This window comes from Cavia porcellus, unplaced genomic scaffold, assembly GCF_034190915.1.
Source record: "Cavia porcellus strain 051 isolate PalLab524CR breed Dunkin Hartley unplaced genomic scaffold, mCavPor4.1 scaffold_12, whole genome shotgun sequence".
Classification (NCBI taxonomy): domain Eukaryota; kingdom Metazoa; phylum Chordata; class Mammalia; order Rodentia; family Caviidae; genus Cavia; species Cavia porcellus.
In genome coordinates, this window is record NW_026947495.1 from 47,823,196 (window position 1) to 47,850,241 (window position 27,046).

Sequence of the window (27,046 nt, forward strand, 5' to 3'; positions counted from 1 at the left end):
TCCCCTCCGGAGCCAGGAAGCAATGCTCGATGTGAAGACCAAAGCTTCTCCAGGAGAACCAACAGCTCAGACAGCAACTCGTAGGAGAACCAAGAATGCCTCCATAACACCTCAATCCCTCCCTACACCTCTCTTCTTCTCCACCTATTTATCCTGGCAACCCTCCTCAGGTGGAGCATCTCTCAATGCATGCTGATGTAATCTAGCTGGTGTTAAGTTGACCACAAGTTATCAAACCATAACACACAGAATGCTGTTTATGTATGAAATTACTTATAAAAAAGGTGTAATTGAGAATCTTCTTCTAATCCCATTACTGACCTGTCATGGGAACTGTGTCAAATTTCACTAGAACTTCAGGGAAGCTGCAGACTTTGAGAAATAAATGTTTTGACTTGCACCAAAGAGAAGAGAAAGGAGAACACCTTCTGGAAACTGACTACTGGACACCGCCTGGAGTGTTTGGTGAACTCCACAGTGACATGCTTAACTGATCTCATCTGTAATCATAAATCACACAATGGTCATATAAAAGTTAAAATGGGTCTTAGGAGACATTTGTTTCCACAAAAAAGCTCTCTTGTTCATCTTGTGTCACCATAAATTCATAAAGTTGTTAACTGCAGTTCTCATATTCTTAGGAAACACATGCAGAAAATTTTAAGGGGAGATGAGACGTGAATCTCAGATGGGTCAGACACAAAATCAGTTGTCAATAGAGAGAGAGTAAACTCACATGGGATCAAATGTTGACAGCAGGTGACTCTGCAAAGGGTGTACAAATCTTCTTTGTGTTTTTAAATAGTTTTTAGATTTTGAAACTATTTCTAAATCAAGTGTTAAAAAGTAAAAAAGACCAAACCAGGCATAGTGGCAAATATCTGTAATCCCAATACTCTGGAAAGCTAAGGCAGGGAGATCACAAGTTCAAACCTAACCTTGGCAACTTAGTAAAACCCTGTCAAAATTATAGATGGATAGATAGATAGATAGATAGATAGATAGATAGATAGATAGATAGAACTAAGAATGTACCTCAATGTAAAGAGCCTAAATTCAATCCCTAGTACCCCTAATCCTTAAAATAATTAATAGCAAGAGTCCAGGTCAGAAACTAAAATTGCACTGATGCATCTCAAATAATGCCAGGGCATACAGGGAATAGTACCGGCCAACACCTGGTAAGACTTTCTTTTTCTATAATAATACATTTATAAACTCCAAATACTGCAATAAATTAGATACTGAGAGCTGCCAGTCCTCCCCCATCTGCATCTACTGTGACCTCTTGCATGTAACCAAAACCACATTTACTCATTTCTGATGGATCTTTCAAGTGATTTTTATGCAAATATTAGCAAATGTGAATGTGTTGTGTTCTTCCTTTCCTTTCACAAAGTGAGGCTTGTGGCGCACACCATACTGAGCTCTGCTTTGATTGCACGGTGGTGGATCCTGAGGATCTCATCACTGTCACCGTAGGGTGCTGTCTCCTTCTATAAAGAGGTGAACATTTGGCTGCTTCTCTTTGTGTACACAGAAGGTATGCTTGCCCCTAATACCTGGCTCTCTGTTAAATTAATACACTTTGCATTTACATTTTACAGATGTCTAGAAAAAACAACTTCTAAGATGGTCAGAGGTCAAATTGGAAATGTCTAGACACTTTTTAAAATATTCTGACTCATTTTGAACATCAAGGAAACATAAAACTTCAAATATTTTTCTTGGAAGAACACCGAGAAGATGGGTTGACCACAGAGTTTATGTTTTCATTATTCCTTTTTGAATTGTGAGACAATATTTGTTTTGTATTCCTGCTTTTTGTTACACATGCTGCAGACCAGAACTGTCAGAGGAGGCTGTTTATAAAAGAAGTTTCTAAATTTGTGAAATCATCACAAATGAATGGCCAAATGAATATTTTTTCTTTTCTGTCTGTAATGCAATTTAGCTCAGCTGAACAGACATTTACTGGGCCTTGTGCTAAACAGCTGAGAGTTAAAAACTGAATGAGCTGAGCATGGTGACACACATCTGTAGTCCCAAGTACTCAGGAGGTGGAGGCAGGAGGATCGCTTGGGCCCACAAGTTCAAAGACAGCCTGGGGGAAATATAGAGAGATCCTGACTCAAAAAAAAAAAAGGATGAAAAGAAAAAGAAAAAACTTGGTACAATGGCACACCAGTAATACCAGCTACTCAAGAGGCTAAGGCAGGATAATTGTAAGTTCAAAGCCAGCCTGGACAATTTAGTGTGACCGTGTCTCAAAATAAAATTGTTATAATAGTGGTACAGTGCTTGTTTAGTATCTGGGAGGCCCTGGAATCCATCCCCATGGTGGGGGACTTGAACAAGATCTTGATCTTAGCCTCTAGATGGTCACAAATGTGTCCCTGTGGGCCCTGTGACTGTATAAGCAAGTGCAAAGTGCTACAGAACAAGGAAGGAGATTCAGCCCCGCCTCATTAGAGAAAGCAAGCCAATACTCAAAGACCAGTAAGTTTAACAAGAAAAGGAAGGAAAGGCAGCGGAAGGGAAGGTCATGAAGGCACAAAAGGAGGAAGAGGAAACTGGCAAATGACTCAGGGTCATGAGAGTTCAAGGCAGGGAACAGCAGAAGACTGGGCAGCAAAGAGCAGAGGCAGCCTGGTGTGGCCCGCCAGGGAGCTGGGACACGACTCTGTGCTGCGGTCCCAGCTTGCCTTCTAGAAAACTCGTCTTGGTTTGAATCTAGGGGGTACATGGAAGGACAGCCATCAAGATGGAGAGGAAAAGGCATATGTGGGAAAGGCTGGGCGGTAAACCCTGTAGGCTTTGGTGACTGCTGGCTGTGGATGAGAGGAAGCCAGAAAGACCTTTGGTACTGACTGGGTGATTTGGAAAATGTTAGTTTCATTGAATGAAACAGAGCGACACAGTTGGGTCAGATTGAATTCCCAGATGACAGGCAGATACTGGTACAGCTCTGATGAGCAGAGGAGAGTTCTCTGCAGAGAGACAGAAATGTGAGCACTGTATTCCTTTCCCATTGCTGCTCTGAAAGATGCCCCCAAACTCAGTGGCTCAAAACAGACACCAGATATTCTAAAATTAGTGTCACTGAGCAAAGTCAAGGTGTCCACAGAACTGGCTCCTTCCAGAGGTCATAGAAGAGAATCCTGTCCTTGCATTTTTCTGAGGCCACCTATACTGCTCCATCTCAAAGCAACCAAGCATAGAATCTTACTTCTTGAATAAACATTTTTTTTCTGTAGTTAGTCTCCCTGTGCCTCCCCTCACCATTTTTTTCATAACTGAAAATTGAGCCCAAGCACTTGACACTGAACAACATCAATAAAACAACCTCCCTTTTTTCTTTAATTTAGGATCTCAGTAAGTCACTGTGTTACCTACGCTGGGCTCAAAGTTACAGTTCTCCTGCCTCAGCCTCCCAGAATGCTAGGATTATACGCCCAGTTACCACTTCCCTTTTCTAAGGATCCATGTGAGTACCTTCAGGCCAGACAGATAATCCAAAACACGCAAAACATCCCTAGCTGAAGAACATTCACAGTCCCAGAGATTAGAATCTGGATTTATTTAGGGACTGAAATTCAGCCTACTCCATGCATTGCTGGGATAAAACTAGCAAGGGCAGGTACAATCTGTGAGCTAAATGTGAATGAAGAAAAGAGAATTAAATCAGTAACACAGCTCTGGAAACATTGAAGTGAAAAGGCGGGAAAAGAAGAAAGGATCCAAAGATGGAGAAGAAAGCCTGAATAAGGGAGGGAGTAGCAAGAAAGCGCTGCTGTTGTGGAGGTGGAGAATCGAGTGGTCGGCACCACCAGTGAAGCTGAGTAAACAGCAAGGTCCCTGGGCACCCTTTCCATGGCTGCGTCAACAGAGTGCAAGTGTACACATTCAAGGGCAGTGAACGGCAGTAACAGGCAATGAGGAGAAGGGGACCAGCCGTTCTTTTTTTTTTTTAATTTTATTTTGAAGGTAGTAAAAATACAACAGAACAAAGCCAATGGAGTCAGTGCAATTGGTACAGAACTTCACAGCAGGATACTGGGACAGTGGTAATAGGTACTATAGTATATCTTGTTATCTTCACAATACTTGTCCAGTCAACTAGGAATGACGAAGTCAAACAAAAACAGAACATTATAAAATTAATTGAAAGCGAATATTGAACATAGCAAAGCAATCACACAAAGCAAAACAGTGAAAACAATCTTTGCCTTTAAACAGAAGATAGAAGGAAATCTCCCATATTTGCTACAATGCATATGGTCATTCTCCCAAGAGATGCTTAGACTTCTGTCCCCAGTAGCTAACAGGGGTGGGGTGGGGGTGTTTGATTCTCAGCCCAGGCGCCAGCAGGCTCAGGGGAGCCGCTGACTAGTTCTCCTCCTGGCTCATGCCAGGGGTGCTTGCCAAGAGGGTGGGCAAATTGCTTTCTCATGCAGCGGCCTAAGTTCCACCATGGCTGGATCTGGGGCCACTGACTGGTTCTCCAGGATCACCTTTTCAAGAAGCTGCCTAAAGGAAACAGAAAGAGATGTGAGTGCATCTGTAAACAAAGTTCAGAGTCAATAAGAGACGTACTTTATTCTATTCTGCTTTGTGTCTAAGAAATTCTGAGTCTGCACACTGAAATGAAAGAGCCTTTGGATTAAGAAAGGCTAAAGGCTGGGGGCTGGGGATTTAGCTCAGCGGCATAAGAACCTGCCTTGTAAGCAGGCAAGTCGTGAGTTCGATCCCTGGCACCGATTAAAAAAAAAAAAAAGGCTAAAGGCTGATGCAGGAAAAAAAAAGTTCCTGATAAAACAAAGTTCCAAAGATGCTGTTAGATAGGAACTCAAGAGCACAGGTGGAAGTTAAAATAGGCCTATTCTGGGAGGCTAGGAATGTAGCTCAGCAGGCACAGCACAAGTGCAAGGTTCCAAGTTCGATTCCTGATACCACACACATTTTTTTAAAAGGCCTATTCTTTATTATTTTGAATAATCATTTCCACTGGAGATGAGTGATATGCAAATGAGATGCCATAGTTTTGCTAATAAGATCAACAAAAATTAGAAAGATTGTATCTGTTTTTAATCGGGCTACGGAAAAAGATACAGGTAGATGGAATTTAAATATATACAATATTTTTAGAGTAATTTGAAATTATCTATTAAATTCTAAATGTACCTTTCCATTTTATATCACACATGTATATACACATGAAATTGTAAACAAATATATGTTTTACTAGTTCATATTTTTTACTTGCCTAGAATAGTGAGAAACTGGAAATGATCTGAATGTTCCTTAAGAAAAGAGTTAAATACAATAGGTAGCAAGGATATAGTAAAATGCTGAATCACTATATTTTAAATTAAAGAATTAGATCTTGATGTAATGTAATTATATAAAAATAGGGCTATAGGGGGCTGGGGGTTTAGCTCAGCCCGTACCAACAAAAAAAAAAGTATGAAAAGTAGGGCTATAATATTTAAGTGAGCAAACAAAAATGAAATAGCTAAATAGTACAATCCCACTTAGGAAAATGAAGCTCATATCTATATTCTAAGAAAAATAAGAATTTAATAATACAGCAACATGGGTGAATCTCAGATGCATTATACTCAATGATAAAAGCCATATTCAAAAGATGTACCCTTTATGATTCCACTTTTGTGATGGTGTTAGTCAGTTTTCTGGTACTATGACAAAATACCTGAGAAAATCAACTTATAAGAAAGAAATACTTATTTTCATTTATAAGTTCAGAAGTTTCAGTGCATGGCAACTTGGCCCTGTTGCCTCTGGGTCCGTAGTGTGGCAGTACTGCAGACAACTGAGATAGACAGAATATTATAGACAGTAAAACAGTAATAGGCCTCCAGAGAGTCAATACAAAAGATGAGAACACATCACAACTGTGGCCAGAGATGCATCTGCTCAAGGCCAGGTCTCAAGATAAAGATGGAATGAGTAGGCCTACATGCTCCCCCAAGGGGATAAGGGATAAGTGATAAGGGATAAGTGATAACCTGGTCCAGCAGAGCCTACATCAGTCATTCAGTGGGTGACCAAGAGCCTCAGACTCATCCCTTCCTGAAAAGTTCTCTGTTCTCTCCATGTACACTTGTTACATGACTTGCTTCCCAATTAGATCAACATTGCCTAAGTGATTATACTTGTAACCTTCTTCTTTGGTCATAGCTTTGTCCCACACTGTACCTACTCACAATTTTGTGCCCACCTACTGACTCTGTACCCATCTTGTGATTTTACTCTATAAAACTCCTCCAGAAAGTGTGCTCTTTGCAATCCACTTGGGGTCCCTCTTGTCCCTCAGGAGCTCTATCTCTCCCCCTCAATAAGAATTTCCTACTCTTCACCTCTGTAGTCCCTTAGAATTCATTCTTCAATCTGGGGGAACACAAATGTGGCATAGCTGACATCTAGCAGGTTTTTTAATATTTGCCTTTTATATTCAGAAGACTGATGTCATTCCAGCATATATTATGTTGGGCAGGGTGGCAAATGAAACTGCTCACTTCCTGGCTGCCTGGAAGCGGAGAAGGAAAGAGGAATGCCTGGGGTCCCAATATGTCCTCTCAGGACACACCCCCTATGACCTAATTTCCTGTCACTAGGCCCCACCTTTTAAAGGTTCCACCACTTCCCAACAGGGCCACGCTGGTGATCAAGCCTTTACATAGGCACTCCTGAGGCCATTTGAGGCCCAAACCGTAACAGTGACCCTTTAGAGAAAGCAAAATTGTAAGAACAGGAAATAGGCCAGTGGTTTCCAGGACTGAGCATCAGGAAGGACATGACCACAAAGGAGCACAAGGAAAGTGTTTTTGGTGACAGAAATGTTCCATCTCAATGGTGGTGATGGTAACACAACTACATGATTTTTACAAATTCATAGTACCATATACTTCAAAAGGTGTCACCAGATAAGAACTTTATTGCTATAAACTTGACTTTTTAAAAAAGGGTTGTAAAGATTCCAAGTAAGTTATTAACACCAGTTACCCCTGAAAGCAGGGGTGTCCAAATTTTTGGCTTCTCTGAGCCACAATGAGTGAAGAAAGACCATCTTGGGCCACATCTAAAATATATACTAAAGTTAATACACTGTGGATAAACAACACACTTTCTTTTTTATATTTTAACTTACTAAATTATATTACAGATTAACACAAGCCCAAGGTTAGTAATTAAATAAGGAAATTTACATGTCAGCTTAATAATAATTATCGTCTGTCTTCACAGACACCTACAGGTAGGCAGGTTGATATATTGTTATCTGTAATCACTGTGCTTTACTCGCCAAGTCTCACAAGTGCACGTAATATCTGATACACCCAGGTTTCAGTTCCACTGACTTGTGAGGCAGGCACAGGAGGGAGAGTGAGCATTGTACTGCGCCTTTCCCTACAGGGTTCCGTTGTCGCCTACCCGATCTGCACTAGAGCATCTCGCAAATGAGTCATGGAAACTATCACTAAAGATCACATAATATAGAAAGTTTATGATCTTATTGGCCATCGGGGCGGCCTGCGGCTCACACTGCAAGCTGGACACGCCTGTCTTAGAGAATGGGAGTGGGCCTCTAAGAAGGAAGGACTCTTCCACATAGTACACGTCTGCATAACTTGAACTTATGCTACTTTTGTAATTTTTGAAAAAGATTTAGTAAATGTGCCATGCTCAATCCTGGAATATTGAATAGCCACTGGAATTCCATAGATTCGTGTGAATTAACACAAAAAGCATTCACAGCCACTGTAAAATAGAAAACAACAGATTGTACAACAATGAGATCACTGTTCTGATAGAAGACAATAAAATTATGTGCACACATATAGATCTGGGTCAGCATGTGTGTGTAACAGAAAGATACCTGCCAAACATTTAACCGTATTTACTTTGGGGCCATAGTATCTTGTGGGTTTGGTGGGGGGTGATTTTTGTTTTTAATTTGATTGTTTATAAACTATATTGTTTCTATATTTTTAAAAGGTTTTGTCTTTAAATAGCATAACTTAAAAGGTTCCATTGACCAGAAGGATTGTCCCATCCTCTGAGAGTGAGGCAAGATTTGTGCAGAGCGAGAAAAGTCTGTGGCTTGAGAGTAGATGATTCAGGGCTGGGGATTTAGCTCAGCGGCATAAGTGCCTGCCTTGCAAGCAGGCAGTCGTGGGTTCAATCCCTGGTACCAATAAAAAAGGAAAAAGACAAAAAAAAAAAATCTTTCTCCACGAGAGTAGATGATTCAGTAATGAAGGCTTCAATTTCTTTAATAAAACCAGTTACCTGGTGAGAGTGTAGGAGAATGGGTGTGGGAGAGACAAGGAGTCTATGAAAGTGGTCTAGAGCAGGGACAGAGGAGGGACGGAGGTAGGCCATGGAGGCTGAGTAGGAAGCACCCGCTACCCAGGGTAGACAGCATGAGGTCTTGGGGCTGGGCTCCGGGGCCTGTGTGTGAGGTGGCCGGCAGAGGGCGCCAGCAAGCTGAGAAAGTAGGTTATCCAAGGGGAATTCCGGTGACTCGCCCCACCCAGCATCACTGTGCTTTAAGCCAAGGCAGAAATACAGCTTTTTGTGTGAAATCATCCAGTTGTAAAAAGCAGCCCAAACAAATCCTGGCAGCCTGCCGCTGATGTGAGAGAAAGTGGGGGGAGGGTATGCACGCTTTTTTCTAGAACCACTTTATTGGTGTTTTTTTTTGTTTGTTTGTTTGATTGGTTTTTGTTTTTAATTTTATTCATTTTTTTAATAGTCCAATATCATTTTAACTCACTGGAGGTTGTTTCAGGGGAGGTGATAACAGTTCAGAATAGGAAAAAAGTCATTGATCAGGTGCAATATACAAAAGAGATTTTTAAAAAGAAAAAAGCAAAAACAATAGTTTGGAAGCTCAAGCTTTCCAAGATAAGAGCCAAGATGTTGAGAGAGAAAAATTTTTTCTGTAATCTAAAAATTTCTTAAATATCTAAAACAGGAGCCCAGCTCCCTCTAAGAGCATAGAACTCTATCCGATGTAGAAGTAATTTTCCCCCAAAAGAGAGTTTGAAAGGCAATCAGAGTGGAAGGAGTATTAGACCAGAGAGTGACTCTTCAATTTCCCAGATAAGCCTAAAGGTGGGGTTATGACTCACTTCCCTCCTGTACCCCTCCACGAGCCTTCCAGCATTGGGCAGCCACATTCTAATCTACGAATAGCAACCTTGGCATGATGGGTCTCAGCCAGAAGACACCTTAGGCCAGCTTCACCTTTCACAGCCTCTCTGGCTCTCCAAAGGCCTGAAGGGCTCCAGAATTTCTCACAGGCCTCAGAGGAGATGAAAAAGATGATCTGAGAAGATAAAACTGTCACACAGCGCCACCATGGTGAGGGATGAAATGAACTGTGACTAAGGTCTTGGCCGAGGTCTTCAGGATGCAGTGTCTGGGTCTCACACCAAACCTGAGGGATATCTGCATGACCAGCAAGGCCAGTGATCCCATCTCACTGGAAGGAGTGTAAGAACAGACATCTGTTTTAGTCAGAGTTTACAAGGGAAACAACTTAATACAAGACAAATAATTTATAGCTTATTTTATAATGTTTGCCCAAATAGTCAAATAGCACAGAACTGTCTCCACACTTAGAAACCCAAAGAATCTAGCTGAGGGCATGGATCCAGAAGTCCAGCTGAAGACCTAGAGACCATGACAATGTACCCCCCCATGAGTCCACTGGAGGCCTAGAGCCCACAACGATGTTTTATGCAAGTCTGTATCAAGGATCTGCACTGGGAAAGCCCAAAGGTCAGTGGTGGAAGCTAGAAAATCTGTGCCAACAGACTGAAAGATCTGCACTGGAGCTAGGGAGCTACGCTCAAAAGTAAGGATCCCAGCTCCCTGAAAAGAACCACAGTCATCCTCAGCAAGAGCAAGGACCCAAGCTCCTCCAATGATGGGAACTGAGTTCATATCAGGAAAACCAGTGTGACAAGCTTCTCCCAGGATTCAGTGACACACCATCTTCCCCTCCAGTTTGTTGGAAAGTGTTGAAGCTGAATACATGTGCAGGGCTGTGGCGTGGGCCAGGCACGATTGAACTGAGAATGAGGAGACACCTCAAGGGGCAAAATAGGCCACAGCTGAGGCCTCCTGGAGACTTTCTTTATAGTTTTCCTTAATTAGCATCGTCTGTTGCCCTGCGGGGTCCTTAAACCCCTCGCAGGATCCTGTTCCGGTTTCCTCCATTGTCCACTCAACCTCTGTGCTTATCCTGATTAAATACAGGCTGTCTAGCCTCAGTCAGCTGGCCAGCTAGCAGAGTCAGGAGCTCTGCCGAGGATTCACTCCTCCTGCAGCCCTAAAGCCCATGCCACTTGTACCATTCTTTTGAGCCTTCACCATGCACCTGTCTAGGACACTGGGACAGGCACAGACCCCAACACTAGTTCTCCTTTTTATATTGCAGGTAACAATCCTCAGGTGTGCCTTTCTACATCCAGTACCATGCTGACTCAGTTTAGCTGGACGTTACAAATTGAACATTAGTTCATCCACCGTAGCATTTCAGGCCAGTCTGAGACACAGTGAGGTTACAGTTGAACCAGAGCTGCTTTTTACCCGGCTGCAGCTGTAGGGGAAAGGCGTGCATGGCAATGAGGATCTTTGTAGAGGAAAGATACCAGTTACCCAAAGTTATGGTTTGGGTCTAAAATGGCCCCAGAGCTGGGCCTAGTTGGAGGAAGTAGGTCACTGGATAATGCCCTGGAAGAGTGTCACTTCTCCTCTCTCTCTCTCTCTCTCTCTCTCTCTCTCTCTCCCCCCCCACTCTGTTTCCTGGTAACCATGAGGTAAGTCTCTTTGCTCTACCACATGCTTCTCTACACAGCATTCTGCTGTAATATGTCCTAGAAACAACCAAGCCAAGTGACCGTGGATTAGAGCCTCTGAAAACCATGAGCCAAAATAAAACTTTCCTCCATTAAGTTACTTTTCTTAGGTATTTTGTTACAGCACTAAAAACTAACACACCCTGTGAACAGACTACACCCATACTTGGGGTACTGGCAATGCAGGGCACCCAAAAATGAGTAAAAAGAAAAAGAATGTTATATTTTCCCCCCTCTGCCTCTCTGCTCTCCCCTTTAAAGGCACAACCGTGGTCATCATGGAAAACATCAGAAAATGGACTTCTGCATGCTTTAGTTTCCGAAGGGACAAAGTCTGCACAGTCTCTTCAGCACCCATGGCATCTAACCTGGCCCTGGTTTGCGTTTGAGCCCTATCTGGATGAGCTAAGAAACACAGAGTTGCCAGACAAGAAGAAAAGAAGAGGGCAAGGATCCAAGTTCTCCATGGGGTCAGAGAGCTGGAGACCGGGGGTGTAGGAAGGTTATGGGGAGAGTTCCCTCGAGGACACTCTGTGGGCTGTGGCCACGGAGGTGAGTGGCTATACGGAACCAGAGAAGGGCACAAGGTTGCTGAAAAGGTCACCTGTGATACATAGGATGGGAAGAGGACCATGAGTCACACACCAAAGTCTTGGAGGAAAGCCAGAGGACCTCCGTGTGCTGAGTGGACACTCCACTGACCGAATGGAGCTCTTGGTCACATGGTGCACTGTTGGGCTTTGTCTAAAATGGCCTGGGAGGCATGGTACACTGAGCTTCATGCTTCTGCATGTGGCAAACCTTTGTAATGTGTGCTAAACAAATCACCTGAGCTATTTGTGTCACTTTTGGCAGACTGGAGCAAAACTAGGCTCCACGTGTACACTGTTAAATCTGACGATACTGTTTCCTACTGAAATATAAATTAAATTTGTTTTTCCCAGTGTTCACCTGACACAAGCAAACTGGTTATCTTTTGAAGATTTTGTTTTCAGGCAGTTGAGAGTAGACATGAGCTGCCCAGGGCGCCTGTTTTATGCATTTTTACTTGCAAGTCAAAACGACGTTGCAGAGAAAGTTTTTCATTTGATATAAACGTCTTAATTTTTTTAATCTCCACACCAAATGACTACCCAGAAACTATTCTTTTAAAAAGCACTTGTTTTCATTTTCCCTGTGCCAAACTAAGTATTCCTGAGAGAAAACAGACCTTCCCAAGGAATCCAGACTCAGTGCTCGTGATATCTGATTCCGACTGACCTAAGATATTTTCTGCAGAAGGGGGTGAAACACAGGCTATAAGAGAACCTGTGTTGACTCCTAGTTAATCTTTAGTTTTACAACGAGTTCAGCTTTCTTTTCCCCTTAGTGATTTAAGTATCTGGTATGAAGCTTTCCCTTCAAATAAACTAAGATCCTGGCTTTACTCTATTTTGAAGTTTGTAGCTAAACATTTATCTACAGTCTGAGGAAAAAAGGAAAAGTCACATTCGCTGTGGTAGACTGCATTTCTGTGCAAGCCATCAGGATGTGTTGAAAACAGTGATAGTTACTGCCATCCAAACACTCAAGTCTGCCAAGTGAAAGAGGCTAGTTTGTTTGTTTTCCAACGCTATCCATTTAATTTTCTCTAACTTTTAATTTTGCTTTGATAATGGAGATCGCACTGGGTCTAGTTTAGGTATTTGTAGAAGAGGGAAGTCTTTGAAAGCGAGCTGTTGATATTCTTGATGTCACCCAGTAAGGGCTCAATTATCCATGCTGAGGGGGGAAATTTAATGAAGAAACCATGGATAGCATAGAAATATTTTTATTTTGTTTGGATTCCTGTCCTGCGTGCACATCCATATGCTGTGACTACAAATTACTGAAGGAATCTAGAGGCAGATCTGGCCAGAACAATTTTCCTACTTTCTGGGAATTCTTCAAAAATGGCAAGAGAATGTAAGGTGTGCCTTAGACATGTTTCAGGTAAAGTTCTGGAAACAACTATGGTCTCCTGATTAGGAAGACTTCCATCACATTAAAACCAAGCATATTGTTTTATTATTTTCCTCCTGCAGCTGTGACAAATCACCACCAATTTTGTGGCAGAGATGAGGGGAGGGAAGAGGGGTTAGGTTGACCCTTAGAGTTCTGGAGATCTGACATCCAAAATGAGACTTCTAGCTAAAATCAATGTGTTGACAGGTTAATGTTCCTTTCTAGAGACACTGAGAGGCAAGCCCGTTTTGTTGCCCTTGTCAGCTTTGAGAAGCCATGTGCAAGCCTGCATCTTTAAAACACACTGCTTCAACTTCTGTTTCTGTCATTACATCCCCTTTGTCTACTCCGGCCTTCTTGTCTCCACCCCATAAGGACCTCTGTGAATTCACTGGGCCCACCTGGATAATCAGGTTTTTGCCCCATATCAAGATCTAAATCACACTACAAATCCCCTCTGCCCTGTGGGGTAGCATGCTCAGGGATTAGGATGCAGACGCCATCCACCAGCCAGGAGCAGCTGAGTTTTCTCAAACCTGGGGCTGCTCCTAGTCACCTGTCAGCACAGCGAGTTCAACCTGGGCCAGAGCTCTTAGGGCTCCAGGCTTCTGCAACAGCCTCTCATCAGAGTTCTTCTGCTAGAGTCTTCCTCCACCTCACAGCCTGAATCTGGCTGTCCTTCATCCCAGTGATCCGCAGCAGTGGGGAAGAGCGCTCAAATCTGCAAAGCGATTTCAAACGTACCTTTATTTTTGTCTCCCATTGTCTTTTTAAAGTGTATCCAGGGAATGGGGGACTCCATGAGTGCATCTCACTGTTAACATTGCCAACAGATAATTACAAGGATACTAAGATGGTTAGCATCCCAAGACCTTGCCCACTAACTGCCAAGACATTGCAAAAAACAAAAACAAAAAAAACTCAGGTAGACCCAGGAGTTATTGGTGCACCCTCAGGTCCTCAGGGAGTAATTGTTTCCTGATGCGTTTGGTCATACACGTGGACTCCATTCAGTCATCAGATTGTCTGGTCCAATGCCTAACGCAGAGACTGAGCACTGCTGCTGGAAATCTGCACTGAGGAAGGGGAGTTTTGTATTACCTCACTCCCTAACCCCCAGCTTGCTGATCTGAGTGGGTACTAGGGGAAAAGAGTCAATGTTGTATCCAAGTTTCTTGCTGATAGCTTGATACTGTGGTTTGAATACAATTTCTGAAACACTTCTTGAAATGAGTTGCCACCCAGGAGTGGTGGCACATGCCTGTAATCCCAGCACTTGGGAGGCTGAAGCAGGATTGCTGGGAGTTCTAGGTCAGCTTGTGCTACATAATGAGTTCAAAGCCAGCCTGAACTACACAGAGAGAACCTTTCTCAAAAAAAATAAAGAAACAAAGAAGCGAATTGCTAATGTGACCTATGAGAGAAGTTATGCTTTTAAGAAGTGAAATACTTAAGAGGAAGTAAAACCTTTTGTCACAGGAAAGGTTCATCTGTGAGAGACTGAATTGTTATAAGGCAAATCCACCCCTTATATTTTTGTCTCTTTTACACATGTCCGTTTGTCCTTCAGTTTCCTGACACAGCACAAAGCTCTTACTAGATACAACCACCTGATCCTGGACATCCAGCTCTTGTGAACCACAAGCTAAATAAACCTCTATTCTTTATAAACTTCTCAGTCTTGAGTATTTTGTTGTAGCAATGGAAAATGGACTGTGATACTTCACCACACTTGTTTGTTTTGGTAGAACTTCAGTTAATTTTCAAAGATTCTGTAACTGGAACTCTGGAAGTCTTGAACATCACAACCCCCTCTCCCTGGTTGCCTGGAAATTCTTCACACACATGTACGTGCATGCACACACACACACACATACACATACATACACAGAGCTCACTTTTCTATGGGCTAAAGCAGTCAGACATTGGGCAACTCTTTCCTTATTCTGCATATGGAGTTCAGGACCTCACTTTGGAAAGTCACATCTATTGCAGCTGAAACATCCGTTCTAACATCCTGTGGTGGCTAAGAATTATGACAACAATTTCAAAACAAGTAACAAAAAGCTGGTTGTTCAATGGCTCAGGACTTCTGAATCCCTGAGTTAGTTTCCACAGCATTGTCAAGTATACTCAACTTGTTTTTATGATCCAATACCTTTTCTTTCTTTCTGGGGTTGGTTGGCTGATTGATTGCCTTATTTGGTTTGGTTTGGCTTGGTTTGGTTTGGATGGTATAAGTTGGTTTTTGTTGTTGTTTTTGACAAGTCTCATGCTGTAGTCCAGACTGGCCTCAAACTCATGACCCTATTGTCTCCAAAGTGCTAGAATTACTGGTTTGTGTCACCACACACAACTGGTCCAATAAGCAAGCCAAACTAGCTTGCAATTTCAAGTTGAATTTGAAGATAGTCCCTGAAACCTCAGGAAGGTTTTTTTTTCCTCTCACTAAAACTTTGTTCTCTTTGCTGCTAAGTCTTAAAGCACTGAATCCTGTTGCTTTGTAACCAGGCCCTTCAACATAGAAGTTTGGGGGCCACAAACAACTTGCTGTCCCTGCTACCCTGTGACTTTAAGGGGTATCTGGAACACAGAGGACTGACTGACTCAAATAATGAAAACACAGTGAACTGTTCACAGTAACAGCTACTGTATGGAGCACTTCACAGCTTATAAAGTGCCTGCACATGTATTTTCTTTTTTGATTCTTTTGAGATGAATCTTACTTCCAGATAAAATAAATGAAGTCAAAGCACAAAATGAAGGGAAACTAATGTTTACTGAGTGCTATTATACACAGGCTGGCTTCTTAAAGACATTTGTAATCTCTTTATGTTCACAGTGAATACATAAGGTAGAGTATATTATCATCCCCAGAAACTGAGGCTCAGAAAGGGGAGGTGGTTTACCCAGTCACACCACTGGTGCGTACGCCTCCAGTATTCATGCTTGGGTGTGGGGGAAGCATGCAGTTAGCCTTCTCTCCTGGACAAGAATGTGATCAGTTACCCACGAGATGCCCTCATAGTCACCTGATACCAGAAATAAAATGGTGGGGCTATTTTTATCTGTCTGTTTTAATGAATTTTAATGCCAGCAGAAGGCCAGATGGCTAAAAAGAGTAGACTTTTACAGTTGCCAACACTGGCATTTACGGGTGAGTGAAATGGAACAAAATCTGAGGAAACAGCAATGTAAGGCATCGCGCATCTTTGTAAAACGAGTACTTCGGGACCAATCAAGCCAACATAAACAGTGAATCATGTCAAGTGAGACAAACACCATCTCCTGGTGTCTCTATAGCTCATTAGGGGCTCAGAGCACAAAGCTTGCAAGTCTGGTGGTATCCAGGTAAGTTCTGGAGCTCGTCTATAAATATTTCCAGAGACCTCCCTTTGCCCTTTGCTGAGTGCACATTAAGCAGCTTCCTCAGCCCAAGGAGACCCTTCCTTTGCAGATCAGCTCAGCAGAGACTGCTACCATGATGTCTCTCTTTCCCTTTAGTTTTAGGAAAGCCCTATTATCTCTCTTTGTTGAGAATTATGTTCTCTGTCACTCTAAGTGTTATATCTCTTGGTGGCTATAGTACTAGGGTAACACCTCTTCATTATGACTGTATTCTTCCCCACACTTACCCACATTCAAGTATGACTACTACCAGGGCTCTGAGTGTGGCAAAGAGTCAAACAGTGCAGGTCCAGATGTTGGAGGCAGGGAGTTCTTAAGGGACAAAGTATAAATATTTCCCAGCAGTGATGCTGCTCCCCATACAGTGGTATACCAAGTAGGACACCCCGGCTAGCACCATTCAGAGGATGCTACCTGCAGATGAAGTGGTTGTTACAAGCAAATAATGGAACAGAATTAAGAAAAGGATCAAGCACACCACCATACAACTCCCCAGAAACAAACTTCTCTGAACTCAGTAACCTCACTTCAAACGATTGTCTGGCAGCACTAATTCTATTGCTGGCTGGTGTGAATATAATGAATTTACTGCCTTTCACAATGATTGAAGATACAGTGCAGCCTGCCAGGGTTGCAGGGAGACCTTATCCCCAGTAGACTGTTTACGATTGGCATGGTTAAAGAAGAGATTTCAGATTGAGGGAAGCAGGTCTAAAGAGGCCAAGGTGGAACGCTCGCTGCCTGTGTGAGGCTCTTGTAGGGATCAGGAAAGAAAGCTTAGGGTCCTGCTTTCAATAATGGGATTATGATGAACAAAGACTAAAGACCCAGAGGCTAATATGTAGCAAAATGCTCAGGCTTTGAAGCCCGCTGACTGCTTCAGTACTGACTCTCCCCTTTACTAGCAACAAGAAGTTATTAACCTGTCTCAGCTTTTGTGTTGTCATCGTAAGATGGAAAGATTAATATCTAATGCATAGAACTACTTGAGATTTAAAAAATTAATGCTAAGAAAGCACTTAATCTTGTGGCAGGTGCTCAAAACAGTGTTAGTTCTTTCATTAAAAATCACTCAATAAAGAAAAATCCAGCAGAGAAGCTAGAAAAAGAAAAAAGAGAACAAGAGGAAGAAGGAGAATAAGAAGAGGAGAAGGAGGAGAAAGAGGAAGAGAAGAGAGAGAAGAAAAAGGGAAAGTTTCCTCAAAAGGAAAGAAAAGGCAGGGGATGGGGGGATATTTATAGCACAGACTAGAAAAAATATTTACAGTATATTTATCTGAAAAAGGAGCCATCTTCAAAATATATAAAGACAACATAAATCAACAACAAAGAGAAAAACTACTTGGACAGATATTTCCAAAGTATACAAATGGCCAGCACAACACAAAAAGTTACGAAGGATCAGAGAAATGCATATTAAAACAATACCATTTCACAGCCAAGAGAATGACTAAAATCAAATGTTAGCAATAATGCATAGCAAGCAGAACTCTCATATACATATTGAGGGGTGACAATTGGTGTATTCGCTCAGGAAAACAGCCTGGCAGGTTTTCATAAATAGAAACACACACTAGGGCTAGGGATGTAACTCAGTGGTACAGTGAGTGCTCAGCATACATGAGGCTTAGGTTTCGTCCCCAGCACCACAACACAAAATAAACCAACACTAGGCCTATGGCCCAGAAATTACACACCTTGTTATTTAAGAAAATTAAAACAAATGTCCACTAAAAGACATGTACATCAATGTTCACAGCAACTGTTATGGTTTATGTCTAGATCTCTCTCTCTCTCTCTCTCTCTCTCTCTCTTTCTCTCTCTCTCTCACACACACACACACACACACACACACACACACACACCAAAGCCTCGTATGCTCAAAGCCTAACACGTTTTTGAAAAGTGACTGGGTTATGAGGGAACGTAGCTGACTCGCCATTAGAAGGCGTGGCTTGGCTGGGACAGGCCAGTCACTGAGAGCGTGTCCTGGTAGGATGCATCTCCCTTCCTGGCTCCTCCCTTTATTCCCTGCTCCCCAGCTGCCATGAAGTGAGCGACTTCCCTCTGCCTTGCTCCTGTGCCAGGCTCTCCTGCCTGGTACATTACTGAATATGGACGGAAACATGAACCAAATAAATCTCTCCTCCTCTAATTTGTTGGTGTCATATACTGAGTCTCAGCAAGAAAAGAAAGTGACTAAAGCAGCAACAACCCAAATGTCCATCAACAGGAGAAAAGATAGTTTGCAGCACATGCTACAAAATGGAGCTTAACTTAGCATATAGAAAAGCTAGATTTCAACACTTGGAACAACTTAAGAGACTCTCCAAACTATTATGTTGAACAAGTGAACTTAAGCAAAATTTTAAAAAGCACATTGCATTTGAAGCACAAAAATAGTGCATCACTTTGGAAGAGTATGTTGGAAAGGGACAGGAGAGAACTTCCTGGAGTCTTAAGAATGACTTACAATACCTTGATTGGTAGTTACATGGGAGGACACAACTTTCCAAATTCAGAAAACTGAGCATTTAAGATCTATGCACACTATTATGTTAGACTGTATAGTCACATAAAATAACTTATGTTACTTGCTATTGCTTTGTCATTATTGCAACAAAGCATTGGTAATGCCATAGAGCATGTAGAATTAAGACAGGTTTTACAGCTGTTCAGGATACATTAGCAGCTCTCTGACTGCAGTATTTTGTGGTCATTGGGGTTGACCATCTCTGCACTTTCATCACTCAGATTTTTCTCTCAATTCTCTTATTATTTCTACTGCTGCTGTCCTTACTTCTCTTGATGGTAGCTGCAAGTTTTCTTCCTTTCTCACCTCCAGAGAAAACAAGATTGAGATTGAACGAGTTAGGTAACACTAGCAGCATGCTTTCGGCAGGTTTTCACCGTCTGGTTTTCATATCCAGCCACGTCAGAAGTCTGTTTTTCTTCCTTATCACGTGCACAGAATCTTATTTCTGCTCCAATCTGTATGGCCAGGCTGACAGAACTAATGACACACTTAATGGCAGGATGTTAAGAAGCTGTGTGGGTGGTTGGGGACATGAAAGTCCTGCAGTAAGATCTGTGCCTTCTACCAGAGACAACCAGCCCCTGCTCCCCACTCCTATTTACAAGTCTCTGGGCCTGGTTTGGGGGCACATATCACTGCAGTAAGAAAATCTGAATGTGTGTGCTTTATACCTACAGCACTGCTCTAAGATTTGGTCCTCTCACTGATAAGGCCACCACAACCAGAACCACCTAGTTAAATATATGCCTAGTGCCAACTGATAACTTGCCACAGACCACTAGAAAAACCTGTTGATCAAGCAAAGCTAAGGAGAACATTGCCTGGACAAAGTACTCACTGTGTCTCAACCTAGGAGAGTACAGCAGGCTGGTTTCAGTTTTTAGGGTCCGTGCTGAGTGATTTTGCAGGCAAGGGAGAAACTGGTTTAAATGAGACCAGAGTTTATGACACCGTAGCTTTGCCTCCATGGGCTCGATGAGGTGAGGAGCTTGGGTGGCACCTAGATGAGCTGCTGCCTCGGGGACTGACAATGTTCAGCTGGTTAGCTGGTTAGCTCAGAATTTCTTAAAGCCAGCTTTTTTGCTGGATTTCAGCACTGGTTAGCACAAGTGGACCAATGGGACCAAGAGCTCTATTTCTCCATTCCCACCGGTTTATTTATAAATTTAAAATTTTTTTTCCATTTTCTATTTTAATCTCCCATTTTCCAATTCAGTAATCACAAAACAAGGTTTTAATAGAAATCATGGCCACGGGAAACCTTGGACAGTGAAACCAGGGTGCAATAGAGTAGCAAGAGGTTTTTTTTTTTCTATTCTTGTAAGGTTTAGGCTTTTTAAAAATATTTTTGTCTTAGTTTTCAGTCTATTCACTTTCTGATCCAGTGCATCCCACAGTTTCCTCATCTGTAGAGTATGGATACTTCTACCTCAAAGACTTCTGATGAAGACTAAAGGACTTGTGCTACACAGGTGAGAAGGCTCTAGTATTTCCTGTTTCCCGAGCCCAGACTGGCAGCAATCTGTTGTTCGGGAGCTGTGGCTCTTGCCGGGTCTTTTCCTGCTTCCTCCCTTTTTACCTCAGTAGCCAGGTGCAACTAGGTGGCCATGGTAGTTCTTAAACACTGAAAGCTTTTATTCATGTATAATAGGCCCCTCAAGAGTCCCCCGCCACCACTTTCATCCTCCCAAGGACATTCAGGTTAAGCTTTTACCTTGCCATCACGTGCACAGGTAACAAGTTAACACAACTTCTTCACTTGCTCAGACTCCAACCCTCCGCTTCCCCCCCTCCCAGCATGAACCTGTCCAGTAACTGTGGTCCCATATGATCTGTACCCCACAAAGCTCTCGTTGAAATATATTTCTCATTGAGAACTGATCTTATGACACATGGTGAAAGGAACAGATACTTTGAAGAAAAAGAGACACTAAAATACCTAGCACTGATCCTGGACTGTCATAATGTGAAACTCAGCAATAATATTATTCTTTGTTCAGAGTGATATTAGCCTGCTTGGGTTTATTCAATCTCAACATAAACAAAGATATGGATAACTGCATGTATGTTTAAATGTATAGGATTGATAACCATATTTCTAAGTTTTTGTTGGATAGTTGAACAGAGCTAGTTGCAATCTCACTGTTTGAATCCCCACTTTATATGTTCTACTTTAGTATCTTGCATAAATATTTGTAAGAAGACAATCTGTAATCATCTAGTGATTTCTTACTGTTTAATTTTTTTCTTTGAAATTATGTATTATTTCTACCTGTTTTCTGTTTTATTTAGTCTTTCTTTAAATTAAATTTTTTAAAAAAAGACACTACAGTACCCAGTGCTGATCCTGTCATGATGTGAAATCCAGCAATACTATTATTCTTTGTTCAGAATGATTTTAACCTGCTTTAGTTCGTTTAATCTAAACACAAATGAAGATATGGATAACTGCATGTATGTTTAAGTGTATGGATTGATAACCATGTTACTAAGTGTTTGTTGGACAGTTGAACAGAACTGTTTGCAGTCTCGCTGTTTGAATTTCCACTTTACATGTTCCATTTTTGTATCTTGAACAACTATTTGTAAAACAACAATATGTAAACATCAACTAGTGATTTCTTACTGTTTATTTTTTTCTATGAAAGTATGTATTATTTCTACCTATTTTCTGTTTTGTTTAGTCTTTCTTTAAATAAAATTTAAAAAATAAAATAAAAATAAAAAAGAAATATATTTCTCAGTCTAGTGGCACTGGGAAATGAACCTTTAAGAGGTAAGGAGGTCGTGGGGCTCTACCCTCAAGACAGATAAGGAAGTCTTCAGCTGTCCTTCTTGTGGGCCTGGCTTAGTTACCAAGAAAAGGAGTTGTTAAAAGATGACACCTCCGCGTACTCTCCTACACACACTGTCCTCTTTGCAGCAAGCTGCTTGCCCTTCCATTTCTCTTCTGCTATGAGGTGAAGCATCCTTTAACAGATATGATCATCATGTCTTGGACTTTCCAGCCTCTCAAACCATCAGAGAAAATAATTTTTCTTAATAAACCACCTTGTGTCTGATGTTTTGTTATAACAACAGGATAGGGACTAAGACACTGGATAATAATGTACAGATTTTAAAAAAAAAAAAAAGCCACATATAGCCATGAGGCTTAAAGGTACACAGAGTTAAGTTAAAAAATCTTAGTAGGTTGGTTACTTGAGTTTGACTCTATTGAAGACTCATTTACTGAATACAGTGCTCTGCTGAGCTGGAATTACCACACAAGGAACTCTCCTCCTCAAATCCTCAGCTAGAACTTAATCAGGGCTAAGGATACATCAGACCAGAGATCAAGGGACCAATAAATTGGTTTGAACTTTGGAGCTGGGTTGACCCAGTCACAGGCTCTCGGCCTATTCTGCAGAACACAGAACACGGCGTCCACTGTAGCTTTCTCTAACAGTCACCAGCCACTGCCAAACTTAACAGTTTTTCTCTTCCACCAGCAGTCTTGTTTGCCTAACACTCAGATACCCAACTTCTCTTGTTTTTCTCCGATTACAGACAGTTGGTTCCCCCTGGGAGAGACCAAGAGACAGTCCTGTTTATGACACATTCAGACTCAAGCCTGAGGCAGGAGCGGGCTGGGGGCACGACCACAGCCTCCTTCCTCCTGAGCCTTCCCCACTGTTGCAAATGTCAGAGCAGAAGTTCCGTTGGCTTGGGAGTAGGAGGAGCACAGTCTGCGTGTGAAGGAACAGATGGCTGCCTGGGTGACACCAAGTGCTCTCCACCCCCCACCCCATCCCACCCCCGCTGGCTTGTCCTGGCATGCTCATTTGCTGAGGTAGCATAGCCCGGATATACAACAGCTACTGCCATGGCCTCCTCGCCTTTTTGCTTCCCTGTTATCGTTTATCCTACAAGAAACCAGAGTTCTCCCAAACAGAATCCTACCACACTCTACTTAGTGGCCTTGGTTGACTTTCTTGGCTACAGGATGAAATGTCAACACCTTGGGTTGGCCCAGGTCACCTCCCCTATGCTACTGTACATAGTCCATTCTGTCACTCCTAAAATTATCTTTCTTTCTAGACTCTGCCCCAAGGCAGAAGCTATTACTTCCTCTCAAAATTTCTAGCACTTTTCCTTATATTCTTTCCTGCCAAACTCCTACTCACTCTTCAAGACCCACTCTAGAAGCCCTTCCTCAGGAAAGCATTTCTCTGGGCTTCCATGGAAAGATAATTGCTCCCTCCTCAGACTATTCTCAGCACTAGGCATATAAATCTAATGTACCATGCATATTGTAGGTTTTACTATAAATTAGTCTATTGACATTTTGCTCTTCCCCACTAAGATATAAGATTCTACAAGCACACAGTCCCTATCATAAGTTTCTCAGTATCTTTGGCAAATAAATGTACGTGTTTGGTTATTTGGTTTTTGCATTACTGAGGCTGGAACCCAGGACCTCGAGCACATTAAGCAAGTACTCCGCAGCTGAGCGACTCCCACAGCTCCACAGTTTCTCCTTAAACTCTAATAGGCTTCTCAACACTATCGGCATTCACGTGCCTCCCTCCCCTCCTTTCCATTTGCCCTCCAAGGGGTGCAGGCCTTAGGGGGAAAAGAAATTCTATTGACTGCAACGTGAGGCACCCATGTCTCTGGACACCCCTACCTGCCCTTTTAGAAGCCCTTTCCACTCTTGGAGCCCTTTCTCCACCTCCAGACGATCAAGAGGGGAGCAAACCAGCACTGGTGTGTGAGCGTGGTGTCCTGATATCTTCAGACTGCACTTGTGCCAGAAATGAGAAACGGGAACCGAATGATGCCAAAGGTTCTCAGAAGTCCTAGAAATCTGTAAGTTGCAGAGAAAACAATTCTTTAGAATTCCAGGCAATCTCAAACAATAGGAAAGTTGTTTCTGAGCAGAAGACTCTGCACCACACCATGTGATGGAAACCTGTTTATCTGTGCGTAGAAACCAACCGGGCACAACTTCTTCCCTTCCTAACACATTGCCTCCCACTGCCTCTGACTCAAAGTTCCCTCCTGAGTCGCCAGCTGGGAGCCTTGGGGGATCTGGGTTGGAGCTGTAAATGCTTTCTCAACATCTACAACCTGTATTATTTAGACTCTCCATCAAATAGGGGAAAAGAAGGGCACAAAAAAAGGATTAAAATGTATTATGAACACGTGGAAAGTGACCATTCTGTACTGCAAACACGCAACAGTGAAAATAAAACATTAACCAACTTCCTGATTCCCACTTGCTGCTTCTCAGGGATCAGGATCCCCAGCTGCCCCTGGCACTGTAGACACATCATTCTGAAAGGTAATGCGACAGAACAAATTCTAGCGTGTGTTGGGGCAGCCAGTTGAGAGTGATCAGTGCTATGAGGACATTCAAGTGTCCTGTGTTACCTGGACAGCACTTTCTGCTGTCCTGGCAGTGATTGCAGAGGTCATCGGTGGGAGTGCCTTTCTGGTGCTCCCCCTAAACAGGACGGGCCCACTGACCAGACCTATCCAACCATGTGTGGGCACAGGACCTGATAGACATTGACTTGTATCCCCACAAGGATGAAGTCACTGCCAGCGGCACAGTCATGGTGTGGGAGATCCCGGACAAAGATCTGGTTTCCCCACTGACAGAGCCAGTGATGGTGCTAGAGGGGCACACCAAGCACTTGGGTATCATCGCCTGGCACCCCATCGCCAGAAATGTGCTGCTTGGTGCACACTGTGACAATGCGTCCTTATCTGGAATGTGGGCACTGCTGAGGAGCTGTACTGCTCAGATACCCTGCAGCCCGACCTCATCTACAGTGGGAGCCTGTTCTGCAAGACATGCAAGGACAACTGCATGCACATCATCAACCCCCACCAGGGCACCCTGATGGCAGAGTGGAAGAACACCTGAGAGGGTTCGGCCCATACAGGCCATCTGTCTTAATTACTTTTTACTGGCTACTGAAACAAAATACCTGATGCCCAAAGTTGGGAAAGGAAAGATTTATTTCTTACAGCTTTTGGAGGTTTCGGTCCATTCTCAGTTGGCTCCAAGGCAGGGTGGCATGGCGGGCCACAGTTCATGGCGGCTGCAAACAGCAAGGGGGAAACTGGCAAGAGAGAGAGACACGCCGTCTTCCTGCCATTACACTGTATGCTGGCTCCACCCCTATGTGGGTATAGCACTGACACCATCAATCCAAGCTCTAGACGGTGAACCAATCACAAATATACAATGCAAACGCATGAGGCCTGGGGGCCACAGACATAAACCATGACACCATCTTCTCAGCAGACAGCAAAGTGTTCACCACAGGCTTTGGCTGCTCACACTCTGGGACCCAGAAAACCTCGAGAAGTCTATGTCCTTGCAGGAGCTGGACTCATGCAATAGGGCCCTGCTCCCCCTCTAGGATCCTGACAGCAGTGTGACCTACATGTGTGGCAAGGGTGACTCCAGCATCAGGTACTTTGAAATTGGGGGCAAGCCCCCTACATCCACTTCCTGAACACATTCGCAGCAAGGAGCCCCAGAGGCACATGGGCAGGCATGCCTAAGTGGAGCTTGGAGGTCAGCAAGTGTAAGACTGCCCAGTTCTACAAACTGCATGAGTAGAAGTGTGAGCCCACTGTCCTGACTGTGCCAAGAAAGTCTGACCTCTTTTAGGACTCTCTGTATCCTGAGATGGCCAGGCCTGAGGCAGCCCTGGAGGCTGAGGAGTGGCTGAATGGGCAGGATGCCGACCTCACCTTCAGTTCACTGCAGGAGGCCTATGTGCCCAGCAAACAGCAATGCCTGAATGTCAGCCAGCATGGTGTGTTATCTGGCTCCAGCTGGCCAGGAGCCTCCACATCTGCTGTGACCAACACTGATGCCACCCCTAGTGGCAATTTCACAAGGGCTGAGGAGGCTGGGAAGCTGGAAAAAATCCTGCAGACGCTTACGGCATTGCAGGCAGTGATCAAGAAGCAGGAGGACCACATTAGCAGCCGGGAGCAGCAGCTTGGCTGCATGGGGAACGGGGACGCTAGGACCATGGCCCCTGGATCCACCTGCTCACTACATCTGGTCGTTTGTTGCCTTCTCACTCAGCGTCTTCTGGCAGGTCATGCACTGGCTGTTGACCGAGCAAAGGCCTCTGTGGCAGGTCAGGGGCCAGTTTGTATCTGACCAGGCCTGGGGCCCAGGTTAGAGCCACCACCTAGCTCTGGTCATTGTTACTGTGGAAGGTTTCTATACCAAGGCAAGCTCACTTGTACTCTAAGGGACTCTTCCCCCATTCCCACCCCCCACCTAGTTCTCCCTCCTCCACCCCAGAGAAAGTGTCAGAGATGAGCTCTATATTTTCATTTGAAATCAAGAGGGCTTTTTGTTTTTGTTTTTGTTTTTGTCTTTTTCTTTTTTATCGTTACCGGGGATCAAATTCATAACCACACACTTGCAAGGCAGGCGCTTATGCCGCTGAGCTAAATCCCCAGTCCCGAAATCAAGTTTTTTTCTGGAAAAAAAAAATTAACTAGAAAAAAAATTGCACATTTTCCCATTTCTTGGGCCACCCCTCACACCCCGGATTATCTGTAGAGCCTCCTAGAAGTAAAGATCAGGACACTTGGCATTTTGTGAAAGTCTCTATTGGGGATTCTTGGAACAACTGTATACCATATATTGTACGACTCTAGGGGGCCCTCTTCAAACCAAGGTCACTGTAGACTTGAGCATGCTTTTGGATAACTTTCTGGAAGCTGACAGCAAACCTTCTGAGGAAAAGTTGTCTCTTATTCACCAAAGGTACTAGGGGGAGTGAGTATCTGTTAATGTTTTTAAAAGTAAGCTATACCAAATAAAGTTGGGTAATAGTGGTGGATCACCAATGTCTTCATATAACAAATTAGTATTTTTAGGCATGATAAAATGCACATAACATAAAATTTACCATTTTAACTTGATTTTCCCTTGTTAGGGATTAAACCTAGGTCCTTGCACATGCTAGGCAAATGTTCTACCACTAAACTACCTTCCCAGCCTTAACTATTGTTCAAGTATATAGATTGGTAAAGTTAAATACATTTGCGTTACTGTGCAACCAATGTTCACCAGCCTTTTCATCTTGCAAAACTAAAAATTTGTACTCAGTAAACAATGGCTCCTCATACTTCCTCCTCCCAGCCCCTACAAGGTCCATTCTATTTCATGTCTCTGTTAACTTGACTACTGTAGACATCTCAA

The 27,046-nt window shown here is 43.1% G+C and overlaps 1 pseudogene; it reads left to right on the forward strand.

Moving 5' to 3' along the window:
• Window positions 1–8,444: 8,444 nt before the first annotated feature.
• LOC100723871 (coronin-1B-like) lies at window positions 8,445–25,990 on the forward strand (annotated as a pseudogene).
• The last annotated feature ends 1,056 nt before the right edge of the window (window positions 25,991–27,046 follow it).